This window comes from Salmo trutta, chromosome 4 (assembly GCF_901001165.1).
Source record: "Salmo trutta chromosome 4, fSalTru1.1, whole genome shotgun sequence".
NCBI lineage: Eukaryota > Metazoa > Chordata > Actinopteri > Salmoniformes > Salmonidae > Salmo > Salmo trutta.
The window spans coordinates 67727089-67746252 of record NC_042960.1 but is presented as its reverse complement, the minus strand read 5'-3'; the positions used below and the strand labels follow the sequence as shown (position 1 = coordinate 67746252).

The 19164-nt window shown below is 48.4% G+C and overlaps 2 long non-coding RNA genes across 2 annotated transcripts in view; both read left to right on the top strand.

Annotated features, from left to right (window-relative positions):
• LOC115192940 (uncharacterized) overlaps window positions 1-9362 on the top strand; it is a 30493-nt gene extending 21131 nt beyond the window's left edge. The window contains exons 2-3 of the long non-coding RNA XR_003878023.1: window positions 6585-6651; window positions 9170-9362. This is a non-coding gene — a long non-coding RNA (uncharacterized LOC115192940). The remainder of the gene's footprint in view (window positions 1-6584; window positions 6652-9169) is intronic.
• LOC115192939 (uncharacterized) lies at window positions 2687-3379 on the top strand. Its single transcript, XR_003878022.1, has 2 exons — window positions 2687-3099; window positions 3188-3379. It is a non-coding gene; the product is annotated as an uncharacterized LOC115192939 (long non-coding RNA).
• Window positions 9363-19164: the final 9802 nt, after the last annotated feature.

Genomic DNA, 19164 nt, shown 5'->3' with positions numbered 1-19164 from the left:
TTTTAAACAAAAATATGTCAAAGGACCTGAATAGCCTACGGGAAAAGTGAACAAATGAGTATATTGGCATCAGTAGGCTGAGTGACTGAAATGCATCAGAAAACCTCAGGGAAGCTCATCAGGCAGGCTATAGGCCTAGTGTGTGTGTGTGTGTGTGTGTGTGTGTGTGTGTGTGTGTGTGTGTGTGTGTCTGTGTGTGTGTGTCTGTGTCTGTGTCTGTGTCTGTGTCTGTGTCTGTGTGTCTGTGTCTGTGTCTGTGTCTGTGTCTGTGTCTGTGTGTGTGTCTGTGTCTGTGTCTGTGTCTGTGTCTGTGTGTGTGTGTGTGTGTGTCTGTGTGTGTGTCTGTGTGTGTGTGTGTGTGTCTGTGTGTGTGTGTCTGTGTGTGTGTGTCTGTGTGTGTGTGTGTGTGTGTGTGTGTGTGTGTCTGTGTGTGTGTGTGTGTCTGTGTGTGTGTCTGTGTCTGTGTCTGTGTCTGTGTCTGTGTGTGTGTGTGTGTGTGTGTGTGTGTGTGTGTGTGTGTAGACAATATCTGCGTTGCTTTAAATTGCTAGACTAATGATCATGAGCGCTCACCTCAACCTAGCTAAACATTTTCCAGCGTAGTTGTGACCAAATATCCGAACAGAGATTCAGTGAAAACTCAAATCTGACTCAAAACTCAAATGATTTATCAAGACGAGTTCCCCACGCTTGTCTCAAAGCAGCTCAATGACGCTGTCCCAATGATCAGTTGTCTACACATGGCGATTGCTTTGCACGCATTATAACCAGCGGTAATAGTGAAATAACACCTCCTCTACGCTGATCCTCCTCGTGGACTCCCTGTTCACCCATGACTGCGTGGCCACGCATGTCTCCAAATCAATTATCAAGTTTCCAGACAACACAACAGTGGTAGGCTTGATTTACCAACAACGACGAGACGGCCTACAGGGAGGTGAGGGCACTGCTGGAGTGGTGCCAGGAAAATAACCTCCCTCTCAACGTCAACAAAACAAAGGAGCTGATCGTGGACTTCAGGAGACAGCAGAGGGAGCATGCTCACATCCTCCCTCCCTCTCTCTCATCCCCTCCCTCCCTCTCATCTCTCTCTCCCTCCCTCTCTCTCATCCCCTCCCTCTCATCTCTCTCTCCCTCCCTCCCTCTCATCTCTCTCTCCCTCTCATCTCTCTCTCCCTCCCTCCCTCCCTCTCATCTCTCTCTCCCTCCCTCCCTCCCTCTCATCTCTCTCTCCCTCCCTCCCTCCCTCCCTCCCTCCCTCCCTCCCTCCCTCCCTCCCTCTCATCTCTCTCTCCCTCCCTCCCTCCCTCCCTCTCATCTCTCTCTCCCTCACTCCCTCCCTCTCATCTCTCCCTCCCTCTCTCCCTGCCCCTCTCTTATCCCCTCCCTCCCTCCCTCTCATCTCTCCCTCCTTCCCTGCCCCTCTCTTATCCCCCCCTCCCCCCTCCCTCCTACCCTGAAACCTGGTCTTGTGCCAGCACCTGGCTGTGCGAAACAATGGGAGAGAGAGTGAGAGAAGATGACTGGAGAGATAAGAGAGGAAAGAGGAAGTGTTGAATTAAACACTACCTAGTCACTCTCCGATAGTCTCCCAGGCCTCATACCCTGATTCACCTATTGGTCATGGCCTTCGTCCCAAATGGCACCCTATTCCCTATATAGTGCAAAGGACTCTGGGTCAAAAGGAGGACACTATACAGGGAACAGGGTTCCATTTGGTATGCATACTTTGTGTGTGTAATCTGCTATGGTATTATATAGATGTATAGATAAGCTGTATCTAGATAAGCTCCAGCGCCTCTCGTGCTCCTTGTTGCTCCTCCGACACAGTTTTATTGGCTATTAATATCCTCACAGTCTGTGTCTTGTTGTAGATGGAAGCAGGCACTGGGAGAGATACATGCATGTCTGTGATTCTCTTGCACTTTTAGTGGCTATTATTGTCAGCCTATTGTTGCCTCAGCCCGTTGTTACCCCAGCCCGTTGTTACCCCAGCCCGTTATTACCCCAGCCCGTTGTTACCCCAGCCCGTGGTTACCCCAGCCCGTTGTTACCCCAGCCCGTGGTTACCCCAGCCCGTTGTTACCCCAGCCCGTTGTTACCCCAGCCCGTTGTTACCTCAGCCCGTTGTTACCCCAGCCCGTGGTTACCCCAGCCCGTTGTTACCCCAGCCCGTGGTTACCCCAGCCCGTTGTTACCCCAGCCCGTTGTTACCTCAGCCCGTTGTTACCCCAGCCCGTGGTTACCCCAGCCCGTTGTTACCCCAGCCCGTGGTTACCCCAGCCCGTGGTTACCCCAGCCCGTTGTTACCCCAGCCCGTTGTTACCCCAGCCCGTTGTTACCCCAGCCCGTTGTTACCCCAGCCCGTGGTTACCCCAGCCCGTGGTTACCCCAGCCCGTGGTTACCCCAGCCCGTTGTTACCCCAGCTCGTTGTTACCCCAGCCCGTGGTTACCTCAGCCCGTTGTTACCCCAGCCCGTGGTTACCCCAGCCCGTGGTTACCCCAGCCCGTGGTTACCCCAGCCCGTTGTTACCCCAGCCCGTTGTTACCCCAGCCCGTTGTTACCCCAGCCCGTTGTTACCTCAGCCCGTTGTTACCCCAGCCCGTTGTTACCCCAGCCCGTTGTTACCCCAGCCCGTTGTTACCCCAGCCCGTTGTTACCCCAGCCCGTTGTTACCCCAGCCCGTTGTTACCCCAGCCCGTGGTTACCTCAGCCCGTTGTTACCCCAGCCCGTTGTTACCCCAGCCCGTTGTTACCCCAGCCCGTTGTTACCCCAGCCCGTTGTTACCCCAGCCCGATGCAGTACTATTCCCTATATACAGTACTTTTTGACCAGGACCCAAAGGGGTAGGGCCCAATCAGAGCCCTTCTGCTTGGTAATACCTGTCTGTACCATATGGACACCCAGCTGACAGGTAGACTGAGCCAGTACCTGACCAGTCAGTCAAGCACTTAATAGTAGCAGCTAGTAACCAACGAGTGACATCAGACCTGGGCTCTCAGTTGTAATCAATATAGTACAAGCTAATATAAAGAGATGCTTAGAGGAGAAGGTAAACAACGAGAAGCTAATATAAAGAGATGCTTAGAGGAGAAGGTAAACAACGAGAAGCTAATATAAAGAGATGCTTAGAGGAGAAGGTAAACAACGAGAAGCTAATATAAAGAGATGCTTAGAGGAGAAGGAAGTGAAAAGAATACTCTTCTTGTAAAAAAATAAATAAATAAAAAAAAAGTAGTTATTTTCTTCACCAAAATACAAAATGGGATTAAAAAGTTACTGGATGAAACTCAAATCTTCTGTGTGAAGCAGACACATGTAACGTCAACACAGGGAGTCAGGAAGAAGGTGCAGTTAGTGAGTTTAATGAAGAAGAGAGAAAAAACAAAAAAAACAAGACCCGGTACAAAACAAGAGAAGCGTCTGGACATGGAAACACAAACAATTACTACCTGATGACTGACAGAACAAAGCGCTAGATAAATGGTAAGTAATAAAGTCCAGGTGTAATGATGGATGCCAGGACCGGTGGACCGGTGGATCGGTGGTTCGGTGGTTCGTGGACCGGTGGTTCGTGGACCGGTGGTTCGTGGGTCGTGGTTCGGTGGTTCGTGGAACACCGGAGTAGACGTAACGAAACAAACACTTTTTTTTTTATTTTACCGTTATTTTGCTTCTAGTAAGTAAATGCATTAAAGGTCCAATGCAGATGTTTTTATCTCAATATCAATTCATTTCTGGGTAACAATTAAGTACCTTACTGTGATTTGTTTTCAATTAAAATGGGCAAAAATAAACAGAAATTGCTTCTTAGCAAAGAGCTATTTCTCAAGCAAGAATGTTGCTAGGGACTGTTGGTATTGGCAGAGAGGTTTGTAACTCTCTTTCCTATTGGTCTATTAACTAATTTACTGTCTGGTGATGTCACCAAGCAGGTCAAAACTCCATCCCATCAAAAACAGTCAGAAACTTTAGGTGTCTTTTCAAACAGCTCTAACACTAAAAGGGCATTATCATAATTTTCACAATTTTGTGGAAATATATAGCCAGCTTAACTGGCTATATATATATATATATAACACAGGAGAATCACGTTTTTGACTGAACTGGGCCTTTTAATATTAGCTTTGTCTCAGATCTGTTTGTGTTGACTTGCTAACTTCTATGGTGATTTTGCAGCATTCGGGGATCAGGCTAATATCCAGATAAGTTAGACAGTAATCATTTACTAATGACACCATTATTTATGGTTCCAGACGGAGACGCATTAGACATTACATGATTACATAATCGTTACTGACTGTCTTGAGGAGGTGCCATCAAGTCTGATGAGAGAAAAGGGATTGTTTTTTTTGTCTTTTACACGGTTCCTGTCATCAGTAGATAAAGAGTCATTCCTCTACTACCCCTTGTTTTCTTAAGGCACAGTAAATGAGCTAATAGTTAACTTAACTGGCTGTTATAAAAACATATCAAAGGTCAATTAATTGAGTTAAACAATTCCAATATGCTCTTTAATAGCAGGCTAGAGATTGTGTGACAGTGATGTAGATTAACCAGTTGATAGCCCTATTGTGTCCTCCTACCAACTTAGAGGCCCTGTTATGCTAAACAGTGTCTCGTCGTCGTCGTCCCCCCGTGTCACAATGGGATTCGATAAGCTGGTAGCGTCTGTTGCTATATCAACGGTGCGAGTTGAATTTTGGAGATCATTACAGCCAAAATGACATTCTTTTCGTCCTTGCTGTGTAAACAAAGCTGATTTCCGCAAACAATTTCGCTGCTTAAGATGGAAACGTTATTTTTAACTACTTTTGGACACCTTAACATTTCAACAACATTAAAAGGCATGTCGTAAACGGTTCTGAGTCGTAAACGGTTCTTAGTCCCTTTATATAGCAAGCCACAGCCACATGACTCACTGTCTGTAGGACTATTTTCATTAACGGGGGTGTACCTAATAACAATACAACAATACAGCTCCTGTCTGTCTGAGCCACCCACCAACAGCACTCCAACAGCACTCTGAGCCACCCACCAACAGCACTCTGAGCCACCCACCAACAGCACTCTGAGCCACCCACCAACAGCACTCTGAGCCACCCACCAACAGCACTCTGACCCACCCACCAACAGCACTCTGAGCCACCCACCAACAGCACTCTGACCCACCCACCAACAGCAACTACAATCTTCATGTTGTGAAATGGTCGCCCTGGTTCTAGCTCTTAGCCAACTTTGCAGTAGTTGTGTGTGTTATTTACTACGTTATTTGGTGAGAATATTTCTTGTTTTATGACCTAAAGCCAGAAATAACTTTGGGATATTAGATTGGCGGTCACTCACCAGAAATATGATCAGAAATGAGATTTCCCTGACCTGGATCCTTTGTTTGATCTTCCCAAGGCAGCTCTATTCATCCCAGGGTCTGGAACCAGAACACCGACACACATTCCCTCCCCACAAGCTGGCAATGGCTCTCAAAGAACTACACTGGAAACCACATATCCTCAGGTCACAGTTACTACAGCAGGGGATTTAGCATTTTAGTCAGACGCCCTTATCCAGAGCAACTTACAGTAGTGACTGGATACATTGTTGTGTTTCCCCCCCATCCCCGTACTGGTCCCCCATGGGAATCGAACCCACAACCCTGGCATTGCAAGCACTATGCTCTATCAACTGAGCCACACGGAAATCTGAGGAAAATGCTACTGAAATTCTATCAACACGTCTACACTCGCATTGAGGACTGAGGATCATTGCTACTGTTCCCTCCCTTAGAAAAATCAGATCATCAAATGTATTTATTTATAAAGCCCTTCTTACATCAGCTGATGTCACAAAGTGCTGTACAGAAACCCAGCCTAAAACCCCCCAAACAGCAAGCAATGCAGGTGTAGAAGCACGCCTCCGTTCTACTCCTCCCCACCTATAGGCAGAAACTTAAGACTACATGGAGGAGGTGAGGGGCCCTGGCGGAGTGGTGCCAGGAAAATAACCTCTCCCTCAACGTCAACAAAACGAAGGTGCTGATCGTGGACTTCAGCAGAGAGAGCACACCCCCATCAACAGGGGCTGCTGCATTGGAGAGGTTCAAAGTCTTCAAGTTCCTCAGCGTGCACATCACTGACAACCTAAAAAGTTCCCTACTGTACTGTTGGAGCTAGAAACACAAGCATTTAGTTAGATATTACTGCACTGTTGGAGCTAGGAACACAAGCATTTAGTTAGATATTACTGTACTGTTGGAACTAGGAACACAAGCATTTAGTTAGGTATTACTGCACTGTTGGAGCTGGAAACACAAGCATTTAGTTAGATATTACTGTACTGTTGGAACTAGGAACACAAGCATTTTGCTGCACCTGCGATAACATCTGCAAATCTCTGTACGCGACCAATAAACTTTGATTTGATTCTGTCAATGTTTAAGTGAGAAGACATTGAGGTTGTGTAACCAATGTTGGTTGTTATAGACGTCGTCTATAGATATATATCATGTATAGAATTGATCTTGTGGGAAACGTTCTATGCTCGGTTTAGTAAACAAACATGATGTCATTTCTCTCTCCTCTCAGACTCCCTTCTTCTCTGGCGGATGTCTTAGATCATGAGTGTCCTGGGACCTCCGATGAGGCAGGCCAAGTGAGTGACACACACACACACACACACACACATATACACACACACACACGCACACACGCACGCACACACACACACATACATATATGCACACACACCACACACACACATACATCCATTTTCCATCTTTTAATAGATGCCCTTTCCCAGACTCCTAGTTAAACACAGTGAGATAAAATCACTAACCTAGTATATGTCAGACTGGGTCAGGGACTTCTGGAGGACAGAGAAACCTCTGTTTCTGTTGCGTGTGTGCTTTTCCTGGGTTCCTGGCTCCAGCTTTCCTCTCTCTCTCTCTCTCCATGTGCCCCCCCCTCCTCTCTCTCCATGTGCCCCACGCCCCCCCTCCTCTCTCTCTCTCTCCATGTGCCCCACGCCCCCCCCCTCTCTCTCTCCATGTGCCCCACGCCCCCCCCTCCTCTCTCTCTCCATGTGCCCCACACCCCCCTCCTCTCTCTCTCTCCATGTGGCCCCACCCCCCCCCTCCTCTCTCTCTCCATGTGCCCCACACCCCCCCTCCTCTCTCTCTCTCCATGTGCCCCCCCCCCCCCCCCTCTCTCTCTCCATGTGCCCCACGCCCCCCCTCCTCTCTCTCTCCATGTGCCCCCCCCCCCCCCCCTCCTCTCTCTCTCTCCATGTGCCCCACACCCCCCCCTCCTCTCTCTCTCCATGTGCCCCACACCCCCCCTCCTCTCTCTCTCTCTCCATGTGCCCCCCCCCCCTCTCTCCATGTGCCCCACACCCCCCCTCCTCTCTCTCTCCATGTGCCCCACACCCCCCCTCCTCTCTCTCTCCATGTGCCCCCCCCCTCCTCTCTCTCCATGTGCCCCACGCCCCCCCCTCCTCTCTCTCCATGTGCCCCACGCCCCCCCCCTCTCTCTCTCCATGTGCCCCATGCCCCCCCTCCTCTCTCTCTCCATGTGCCCCACACCCCCCCTCCTCTCTCTCTCTCCATGTGCCCCACACCACCCCTCCTCTCTCTCTCCATGTGCCCCACACCCCCCCCTCCTCTCTCTCTCTCTCTCTCCATGTGCCCCCCCTCCTCTCTCTCCATGTGCCCCACACCCCCCCTCCTCTCTCTCTCCATGTGCCCCACACCCCCCCTCCTCTCTCTCTCTCCATGTGCCCCACACCCCCCCTCCTCTCTCTCCATGTGCCCCACGCCCCCCCCTCCTCTCTCTCCATGTGCCCCACGCCCCCTCTCCTCTCTCTCCATGTGCCCCACGCCCCCCCCCCCCTCCTCTCTCTCTCTCTCCATGTGCCCCCCCCCCCTCCTCTCTCTCCATGTGCCCCACGTCCCCCCCCTCCTCTCTCTCTCTCCATGTGCCCCACGCCCCCTCTCCTCTCTCTCCCGGGTGCCCCTCGCCCCCCTCCTCTCTCTCTCCATGTGCCCCACGCCCCCTTCCTCTCTCTCTCTCTCCATGTGCCCCACGCCCCCCTCCTCTCTCTCTCTCCATGTGCCCCACGCCCCCCCTCCTCTCTCTCTTTCCATGTGCCCCACGCCCCCCCCCTCCTCTCTCTCTCTCCATGTGCCCCACGCCCCCCCTCCTCTCTCTCTCCATGTGCCCCACGCCCCCCCTCCTCTCTCTCTCTCCATGTGCCCCACGCCCCCCCTCCTCTCTCTATGTGCCCCACGCCCCCCCTCCTCTCTCTCTCCATGTGCCCCACGCCCCCCCTCCTGTCTCTCTCTCCATGTGCCCCCCGCCCCCCCTCCTCTCTCTATGTGCCCCACGCCCCCCCTCCTCTCTCTCTCCATGTGCCCCACGCCCCCCCTCCTCTCTCTCTCTCCATGTGCCCCACGCCCGCCCTCCTCTCTCTCTCTCCATGTGCCCCACGCCCCCCCTCCTCTCTCTCCATGTGCCCCACGCCCCCCCCCTCCTCTCTCTCTCTCCATGTGCCCCACGCCCCCCCTCCTCTCTCTCTCCATGTGCCCCACGCCCCCCCTCCTGTCTCTCTCTCCATGTGCCCCACGCCCCCCCTCCTCTCTCTATGTGCCCCACGCCCCCCCTCCTCTCTCTCTCCATGTGCCCCACGCCCCCCCTCCTCTCTCTCTCTCCATGTGCCCCACGCCCGCCCTCCTCTCTCTCTCTCCATGTGCCCCACGCCCCCCCCTCTCTCTCTCTACATGTGCGCCACGCCCCCCCTCTCTCTCTTACTCTCTCTACCCGTGACCCACGCCTCCTCTCTCTCTCTCTCTCTCTCTCTCTCTCTCTCTCCCCGTTCTCCATGCCGCTTCTCTGTCTCTCTCTCTCTGGGCCATATGCTCAGAATTTCAAGACTAATCTCTTCCAGTCCTGTCCAGTCTGCAAGCTGGGAAACTCTTACTCACTGTATCACACTGCCCTGTGTGTGTGTGTGTAGTGAGACTGATTAGTGATAGGTAGTGTGTGTGTGTGTGTGTGTGTAGTACATTGTCACATTTGGAGAAGTTTGAGAAAAAAATTGGATAAGCGATGAAGGGCAGACTACGTAACCCTGGTAACCCCTCCTCCTCTTCCTCCTGCTCTTCCTCTCTCTGCAGTGGGGTGGCCAGATCTGACAGCAAGATTAGCGCCAAGGCTCTATATGGTAAGATTTGGACGGGAGTGTGTGTTTGTGTGTGTTTGTGTGACACGGACACAGGGGGACGGGTTTACTACTCACTGTATGTTAACATGTGACCGACCGGCTCAAATTGGTCTTATGTAACAACATTTAAAATTGTGTTTTTTACATTAGATAAAAGTAGAGACTCAGAGCTAGAAAACTGTATATCACACACTACAGTTGAGGAACAATCGGAAAGTAATTCTGCTTTGAAAGTTGATCAACTTGTAACCTCCACTTTTGAGAAAATGGTCTTTGAATGTTTTGTTACACCTACTGGAGAGCTCTCCTTTGTCTACAGCCATTCAGCATCGTTCACACTCTCTTAAGCTTTATCCCCACCCATCTCTTTAAGGATTGATCAGAATGTACTAACAGCACCGAAGCTAACAGCACCCTAGCTACTTCCAGACATCTAAGTGAGAGAGAACAGCTCACTGAACATGACTTGCCTTAGCAGAGAGATGGTTAAGCTGTTATGTTATCCAGAGAGATGGTTAAGCTGTTATGTTATCCAGAGAGTTGGTGACTGTAACTGTGCTGTCAGATTGTCCGTTCCAAATTCAGAGTGTTTTCGTGTTCAGAGCGCACACCGGACGCTCTGGCTGATGAGTTTACTGACAACGTCCATATTCAACGGGTGTTAAGCGTTCGCAGATGCATCAGTTATTCTGCACTCTCTGGCAATCAGATGAGAGTGCTCTGAAATCGGAGTAGATGACTGAATTTACCAACGCACCCGAAGTGTGTCAGGTTTTTTTTCTGTGTTTTTGTGACACGGACACAGGGTAACGTGTTTACTTCTGTGTGTGTGTGTGTGTGTGTGTGTGTGTGTGTGTGTGTGTGTGTGTGTGGTGTGTGTGTGGTGTGTGTGTGTGTGTGTGTGTGTGTGTGTGTGTGTGTGTGAGAGAGAGAGAGAGAGAGAACTGGAATGTTATATAATGTAAGTGTTTTCATATAGCCTCTTAGTAGTACTCTGTTATGAGTCACTATACACACATTACACACCTGGTCATAAGGTACCATCATTAAAATACCTGGTAAGGGATTGGTTTCAAATACATCCCAGATATCCCCTTTAGGGATTGGTTTCAAATACATCCCAGATATCCCCTTTAGGGATTGGTTTCAAATACATCCCAGATATCCCCTTTAGGGATTGGTTTCAAATACATCCCAGATATCCCCTTTAGGGATTGGTTTCAAATACATCCCAGATATCCCCTTTAGGGATGGTTTCAAATACATCCCAGATATCCCCTTTAGGGATTGGTTTCAAATACATCCCAGATATCCCCTTTAGGGATTGGTTTCAAATACATCACAGATATCCCCTTTAGGGATTGGTTTCAAATACATCCCAGATATCCCCTTTAGGGATTGGTTTCAAATACATCCCAGATATCCCCTTTAGGGATTGGTTTCAAATACATCCCAGATATCCCCTTTAGGGATTGGTTTAAAATACATCCCAGATATCCCCTTTAGGGATTGTGAAGTATTTATTGGACTATTGTCCTGTTTTAATACCTTTAAACTTTAACTTTAAAGATCTATCTAGCATAGTAATTGATTCAAATCATAGCAATGGTCCATTCGACTGACAGGAAGCTCTGCTTATCAGGGGGAGTGAGCAGAGTAGAGCAAACCTGGGTTCAAATACTACTTACAATCTTTTAAAATGCTTTGTTATTGCTTTGTATTGCTTAATGTAGCCTGGAGTGTCAGGTGTCTCCCTAGATCTGTACCAGGCAGTGGTATAAAGTACTTCAGTAAAAATACTTCAAAGTACTACTTTAGTCTGTTTTTGGGGGGTTATTTGTACTTTACTTTTTCAGCACTGGTACCAGGCAAGTTTACTAAGCAGAGATAGAGAACTTGAAATTATTTAAAATAATATTTAAACCCAAAGTCTGGTGAGCAGAGCCATGTTATGTTATGATCCAGTCCCTGTCATGCTGCTCTCTGTTGGTGCTTAGCATGTTGATAGACATAGTAGATCAACGTTGGTCCTGGGACCCCCAGAATGCATGCTGATAGACCTGGTAGATCAGTGTTGGTCCTGGAACCCCCAGAATGCATGCTGATAGACCTGTAGATCAGTGTTGGTCCTGGGACCCCAGAATGCATTCTGATAGACCTGGTAGATCAGTGTTGGTCCTGGGACCCCCAGAATGCATGCTGATAGACATAGTAGATCAGTGTTGGTCCTGGGACCCCCAGAATGCATTCTGATAGACATAGTAGATCAGTGTTGGTCCTGGGACCCCCGGAATGCATTCTGATAGACCTGGTAGATCAGTGTTGGTCCTGGGACCCCCAGAATGCATGCTGATAGACCTGGTAGATCAGCGTTGGTCCTGGGACCCCCAGAATGCATTCTGATAGACCTGGTAGATCAGTGTTGGTCCTGGGACCCCCAGAATGCATGCTGATAGACATAGTAGATCAGTGTTGGTCCTGGGACCCCCAGAATGCATTCTGATAGACCTGGTAGATCAGCGTTGGTCCTGGGACCCCCAGAATGCATTCTGATAGACCTGGTAGATCAGTGTTGGTCCTGGGACCCCCAGAATGCATGCTGATAGACATAGTAGATCAGTGTTGGTCCTGGGACCTCCAGAATGCATTCTGATAGACCTGGTAGATCAGTGTTGGTCCTGGGACCCCCAGAATGCATGCTGATAGACATAGTAGATCAGTGTTGGTCCTGGGACCCCCAGAATGCATTCTGATAGACATAGTAGATCAGTGTTGGACCTGAGAAACCCAGAATGCATTCTGACAGACATGGTAGATCAGCGTTGGTCAGCAATCTAATGTCTAAATGACTAAAATGTAAATGTAATGTGAGACATGGGGGGTATCTCTGTGGGTGTGGGGTGGTATCTCTGTGGGTGTGGGGTGGTGTGGGTGAGGGGTGGTGTGGGTGTGGGGTGGTGTGGGTGAAGGGTGGTGTGGGGTGGTGTGGTGAGGGGGTCTGGAGGTTCGTCTGAGGCATAATCAGCTAGATGAGCTGGGTCTGTCTGTCTGTCTGTCTGTCTGTCTGTCTGTCTGTCTGTCTGTCTGTCTGTCTGTCTGTCTGTCTGTGACAGTGCACATCCATGCGTGTGTATAATAGTGTAAATGTTTTATATGACTGTTTCCTCGTTGATACCTAACAGAGGCAGGCAGGGTATACACAGACATGCAATCTCCATAGACAAACATTGCCAGTAGAATGGCCTTACTGAAAAGCTCAGTGACTTTCAACATGGCACTGTCATAGGATGCCACCTTTCCAACAAGTCAGCTCGTTTGATTTCTGCCATGCTAGAGCTTTACCCGGTCAAACTGTAAGTGCCGTTATTGTGAAGTGGAAAGCATGTAGGAGCAACAACGGCTCAGCCGCTAAGTGGTAGGCCACACAATCTCACAGAACGGGACCGATGATGAAGTGATTAATCACGCTTCACCATCTGGCAGTCCGACGGACGAATCTGGGTTATGCGGATGCAAGGAGAAGTCTACCTGACCGATATTGGCACACCTGTATTTGGGGACTTTCTCCCATTCTTCTCTGCAGATCCTCTCAAGCTCTGTCAGGTTGGATGGGGAGCATTGCTGCACAGTTATTTTCAGGTCTCTCCAGAGATGTTCGATCGGGTTCAAGTCCGGGCTCTGGCTGGGCCAGTCAAGGACATTCAGAGACTTGTCCCGAAGCCACTCCTGCGTTGTCTTGGCTGTGTGCTTAGGGTCTTTGTCCTGTTGGAAGGTGAACCTTCGCTCCAGTCTGAGGTCCTGAGTGCTGTGGAGCAAATTTTCATCAAGGATCTCTCTGTACTTTTCTCCGTTCATCTTTCCCTTGATCCTGACTAGTCTCCCAGTCCCTGCCGCTGAAAAAGATCCCCACAGCATGATGCTGCCATCACCGTGCTTCACTGTAGAGATGGTGCCAGGTTTCCTCTAGACGTGACGCTTAGCATTCAGGCCAAAGAGTTCAATCTTGGTTTCATCAGACCAGAGAATCTTGTTTCTCATGGTCTGAGTCATTTAGGTGCCTTTTGGCAAACTCCAAGCGGGATGTCATGTGCATTTTACTGAGGAGTTACTTCCGTCTGGCCACTCCATCATAAAGGCCTGATTGGTAGAGTGCTGCAGAGATGGTTGTCCTTCTGGAAGGTTCTCTAATCTCCACAGAGGAACTCTGGAGCTCTGTCAGAGTGACCATCGGGTTCTTGGTCACCTCCCTGACCAAGGCCCTTCTCCCCTGATTGTTCAGTTTGGCCGAGCGGCCAGCTCTAGGAAGAGTCTTCGTTGTTCCAAACAAATGTTTTGGTACCCTTCCCCGGATCTGTACCTCGACACAATCCAGTCTTGGAGCTCTACAGACAATTCCTTCGACCTCATGGCTTGGTTTTTTATTCTGACATGCACTGTCAACTGTGGGACCTTATATAGACAGGTGTGTGCCTTTTCCAAATCATGTCCAATCAATTGAATTTACCACAGGTGGACTCCAATCCAGTTGTAGAAACATCTCAATGATGATCAATGGAAACAGGATGCACCTGAGCTCAATGTTGAGTCTCACAGTAAAGAGTCTGAATACTTATGTATGAAATGAGATGTTTCACGAGCAGGTTTCCACTTCTGTTCATGTTGTGTAAATGACAAAGTGCAGTTTTTAATTAATGGTTTAGATATTATTTTATAGGTGACCTTTAGACTGAATATTGCTTAATTGACCCGTGGGTCATGAAATGTGGTTTAACCAATTTATGTTGCCTAATAGAGTGTGTTGTCAGCAATTCAATAATATTTTTTCACCAAAATAAGTATTTTTACTCTTAGTCCCACCAGACTTTTCAACCGTCCGGTTGAGCAAATTTGTACAAAATATTTTTTTGTTGCCTTTTGCATTTTAAACGATTTATTTTCATATTTCTACTCTTCAAGTTCTTTACTATTTATTTTCATATTCCTACTTTTTCAAGGTCTCTACTAAACAGGAAATGGTGCTTTATTAACCCCTCACCAATGGTACTCATGCCTTTTATCCCATATCTTTGCTGTCTGTTTTTTTCTTTTGTTGTTGTGTTTTTTATGTCCATCTGAGTGGACAAAGTTACAGTGCCACAACACTGAACTGCAGCAACCCCAAAATAATACAAAGTATGTAAATTGATGCAGGAGGGCTGGGGTAGTTGACCAATCAGATTCAAGTGAAGATGTTTTTTTTAAATTGTTTTATATACAATTGTAAATCCATTTTCAAAATGTGCTCTTCCACCTGGTTAAGGATAGGGTTTTTAAAAGGTGTGGCTTACTATGTACTGTACGTGTGTGTGTGTGTGTGTGTGTGTGTGTGTGTGTGTGTGTGTGTGTGTGTGTGTGTGTGTGTGTGTGTGTGGTGTGTGTGTGGTGTGTGTGTGTGTTGTGCCTAAATATACACATACTGTTACCTTAGCAGGCAGGGTTCATACGCTGGTCCGGTCTGGTCTGGGTGTGCCTGTTATTAGACTGTGGTTGGAACAGGGTGTGGAGTCACATTCATGTCTGGCAGCCATGTTGGATAAAAGAGCCATTGACGAGGAAAGAGAGAGAGAGAGAGACAGGGTGTGTGTGTGTGTATGTTTTGTGTGTATGTTTTGTGTATATGTGTTTTACGCCCTTGTGTGTGTGTGTGTGTGTGTCTGTGGCCTTCGTGTGTGTGTGTGTATGTTTTGTGTATATGTGTTTTACGCCCTTGTGTGTGTGTGTGTGTGTGTGTGTGTGTGTCTTCGTGTGTGTGTTGGTCTATCCTTGTCCGTCTGTCTCGACCCTACCCATTCCCTTCCCAACCTGCCTTAGTTTTGAGCTCACGGTTCCCCTCCGGCATCACCTTCCAACCAGACCTGGGTTCAAATACTCTTTGAAATCTTCAAAAACTTGAGCTTATGCTTTAGCCTGCCTGGAGTGTCAGGTGGGTGGGGTTTGCACTTTTGTAACTATTCCATTAGTTCCATTGCACCTGGCAATCTCAATCAAGCCCGCTCGCGTATATATATATATATATATAAAATGATTTCAGATAGGGATTGAACCCATAGGCTGAAAAGGTTGGAAGCAGACCGTCTGCCATAGAGGGCCATTGAACAGCCCAGCAGCCCTGGTCCCAAGAAGAACAACCTGAACACCATGCAGTGTTTCCTTGTCGGTATACCATTATAAGTTCCGTTAGTATAAGTTCCAATATTCATGTTTTTTTTCAACTGTGGACAGAATCACTTAAAAATAATTTGTGATATTATGTTGATGCCCTAAACATTATTATTTTTTTTTAAACCTAACAGAATTTGTTCAATTTCAAGACCTCTTGTGATACCATATGTCACGGTATGTGTCTTGTGTTGCTACGGAATTCAGGGATGGTGTTCTACGGACTGTTGATGAAAACAGAGGAAGGCTTTTCAGTGGAACCTGTGGTGGTATAGAGTGAGGCTATTTTCTAACGGTTCCTTGGCTCGTTGGAAGGGGAGTGAGATCGTGTAGGCAGATGGTTAACTGTTAGAGACACCTTCTCTATGCAGGGTGGCCAGCAGGGTAGCCAGCAGGGTGGCCAGCAGGATGACCAGGGACAATACTGTATGCATGTTGTGATATTCAGAGAGACTGGGTTTGTAAAATCTGTAAGGTAGAGACAGAGGCTGTTTAATGAACCTATAAGGTAGAGACAGAGCTGTTTAATGAACCTATAAGGTGGAGGCAGAGCTGTTTAATGAACCTATAAGGTGGAGGCAGAGCTGTTTTTAATGAACCTATAAGATAGAGGCAGAGCTGTTTAATGAATCTATAAGGTAGAGACAGAGCTGTTTAATGAACCTATAAGGTGGAGGCGGAGCTGTTTAATGAACCTATAAGGTAGAGGCAGAGCTGTTTAATGAACCTATAAGATAGGGCAGAGCTGTTTAATGAACCTATAAGGTAGAGGCAGAGCTGTTTAATGAACCTATAAGGGAGATGGCAGAGCTGTTTAAATGAACCTATAAGGTAGAGGCAGAGCTGTTTAATGAACCTATAAGGTAGAGGGAAAGCTGTATATTGAATGTATAGGATATGCCTCTTCATAGAGTATGCTTGTTGAATCTACAGTATAGCGTGTTATTGATAAAGCTGTTAGTACAATACATAGGATGTTTTGTCTTCGCCGTAGGGTAGAGACGACGAGGAAGTCATCTCTCTCCATCATCCATCTCCTGTCATTGTCACTTTCCTCTCACATGCAAAAAAAACCCTCCCAATCATTGTTGTGATGTAGAGCGGTAGACAAGCTCTATGCAAAACCAGGGAGAGAGGAAGAAGTGAGGGATAGAGGGATGTATAAGGGGTAGAGAGAGAGAGAGGGCACAGCTACACTTGACCTACCTGCCTGGGGATTCGGACAACACCAGACTACCTGAAGTATCTCCACTTTGCCGTCTGTTTTTAACAGAGTAGAACATGTCATCACCAGGTAACATGGTTAACTGTAATGTAGACTATAGCTACCTGGGATACGGTGTGTGTAGGCAGAAATCTGCTGCTAACTTTCTCTTCCTGCTCTTGTCTTACTCTCTCCTCTTCTCTTTCTCTCTCTTCTCTTTTTTCTGTTCTCCTCTTTCTCTCTCTTCTTCTCTTTCTCTCTCTTCTTCTCTTTCTCTCTCTTCTTCTCTTTCTCTCTCCTCTCTCTTCCTCCCTTTCTCTCTCCTCTCTCTCTTTCTCTCTCTCCTCTTTCTCTCTCTCTTTTCCTTCTTCTCTCCTCTCTTCTTCTCTCTCCTTTCTCTCTCTTCTCTCTTCTCTCTCTCTCTTCTCTCTCTCTCTTCTCTCTCTTCTCCTCCTCTCTCTCCTGTCTCCTCTCTCCGAATGTGTTTCATATTTGTAGCTGTCTGTTGTTTCAGTTGTTCACATTCCTTTCTATATGTTGTTTACTAGGAGCAGCCCCCGCCCCCCTGTTGTTTACTAGGATCAGCCCCCGCCCCCCTGTTGTTTACTAGGATCAGCCCCCGCCCCCCTGTTGTTTACTAGGATCAGCCCCCGCCCCCCTGTTGTTTACTAGGAGCAGCCCCCGCCCCCCTGTTGTTTACTAGGAGCAGCCCCCCCCCCCTGTTGTTTACTAGGATCAGCCCCCCCCCCCTGTTGTTTACTAGGATCAGCCCCCGCCCCCTGTTGTTTACTAGGATCAGCCCCCGCCCCCCTGTTGTTTACTAGGATCAGCCCCCCCCCCTGTTGTTTACTAGGATCAGCCCCCGCCCCCCTGTTGTTGACTAGGAGCAGCCTGTTTCTATTGGTTGTTTACTAGGAGCAGCCTGTTTCTATAGGTTGTTTACTAGGAGCAGCCTGTTTCTATAGGTTGTTTACTAGGAGCAGCCTGTTTCTATAGGTTGTTTACTAGGAGCAGCCTGTTTCTATAGGTTGTTTACTAGGAGCAGCCTGTTTCTATTGGTTGTTTACTAGGAGCAGCCTGTTTCTATTGGTTGTTTACTAGGAGCAGCCTGTTTCTATTGGTTGTTTACTAGGAGCAGCCTGTTTCTATTGGTTGTTACTAGGAGCAGCCTGTTTCTATTGGTTGTTTACTAGGAGCAGCCTGTTTCTATAGGTTGTTTACTAGGAGCAGCCTGTTTCTATAGGTTGTTTACTAGGAGCAGCCTGTTTCTATAGGTTGTTTACTAGGAGCAGCCTGTTTCTATAGGTTGTTTACTAGGAGCAGCCTGTTTCTATAGGTTGTTTACTAGGAGCAGCCTGTTTCTATTGGTTGTTTACTAGGAGCAGCCCCCACCCCCCTGTCATTGTTGTCTAAACGACAAACCTCTGAATACGAGACTCTGTCAGCATGGAAGGGAAATCAGTTTGAGAGATGGACGCTTTGATAGGACTGTGTTTCTAGTGGAGGGGGGGGTGATGATAGGACTGTGTTTCTAGTGGAGGGGGGTGATGATAGGACTGTGTTTCTAGTGGAGGGGGGTGGTGATAGGACTGTGTTTCTAGTGGAGGGGGGTGGTGATAGGACTGTGTTTCTAGTGGAGGGGGGTGATGATAGGACTGTGTTTCTAGTGGAGGGGGTGGTAGGACTGTGTTTCTAGTGGAGGGGGGGATGATAGGACTGTGTTTCTAGTGGAGGGGGGTGGTGATAGGACTGTGTTTCTAGTGGAGGGGGGTGATGATAGGACTGTGTTTCTAGTGGAGGGGGGGTGATGATAGGACTGTGTTTCTAGTGGAGGGGGGTGGTGATAGGACTGTGTTTCTAGTGGAGGGGGGTGATGATAGGACTGTGTTTCTAGTGGAGGGGGAGGATAGGACAATGTTTCTAGTGGAGGGGGGTGATGATAGGACTGTGTTTCTAGTGGAGGGGGGGTGGTGATAGGACTGTGTTTCTAGTGGAGGGGGTGGTGATAGGACTGTGTTTCTAGTGGAGGGGGTGGTGATGATAGGACTGTGTTTCTAGTGGAGGGGGTGGTGATGATAGGACTGTGTTTCTAGTGGGGGGTGGTGATGATAGGACTGTGTTTCTAGTGGAGGGGGTGATGATAGGACTGTGTTTCTAGTGGAGGGGGGTGGTGATGATAGGACTGTGTTTCTAATGGAGGGTGGGTGATAGGACTGTGTTTCTAGTGGAGGGGGGGTGGTGATGATAGGACTGTGTTTCTAGTGGAGGGGTGGTGATGATAGGACTGTGTTTCTAGTGGAGGGGGGTGGTGATATAGGACTGTGTTTCTAATGGAGGGTGGGTGATAGGACTGTGTTTCTAGTGGAGGGGGGGTGGTGATGATAGGACTGTGTTTCTAGTGGAGGGGGTGGTGATGATAGGACTGTGTTTCTAGTGGAGGGGGTGGTGATAGGAATGTGTTTCTAGTGGAGGGGGGTGGTGATGATAGGACTGTGTTTCTAGTGGAGGGGTGGTGATGATAGGACTGTGTTTCTAGTGGGGGGTGG